Here is a 289-nt window from a genome sequence, read left to right as displayed (position 1 = left end):
CTGTTAGTACACTTCCTGTTAGACACCTTGGAATCATATTTTCTATCTTGGTTATCAAAACATCCAAACTTGCTGTTTATTGTTTGTGGTGATTTGATGACTCAGATGATAGATGGCCTCCGACTAATGTAACGTTATTTATGCAGAAATTCCAACTGATAGATATTTGGAGGAAAAAGAATCCAAATACGAAGTCATATACATGGGCTAACAGAACTGGCACTTGTAGATCTAGAATTGACTACTGGTTAATCTCAAGTAGTCTAACATCTGGCCCTCTCCACTCACA

The sequence above is a fragment of the Scomber scombrus genome, chromosome 7 (assembly GCF_963691925.1).
Source record: "Scomber scombrus chromosome 7, fScoSco1.1, whole genome shotgun sequence".
In the NCBI taxonomy this organism is placed as follows: domain Eukaryota; kingdom Metazoa; phylum Chordata; class Actinopteri; order Scombriformes; family Scombridae; genus Scomber; species Scomber scombrus.
The sequence above is the reverse complement of the archived record's forward strand: the minus strand, read 5'-3'. Positions refer to the sequence as shown.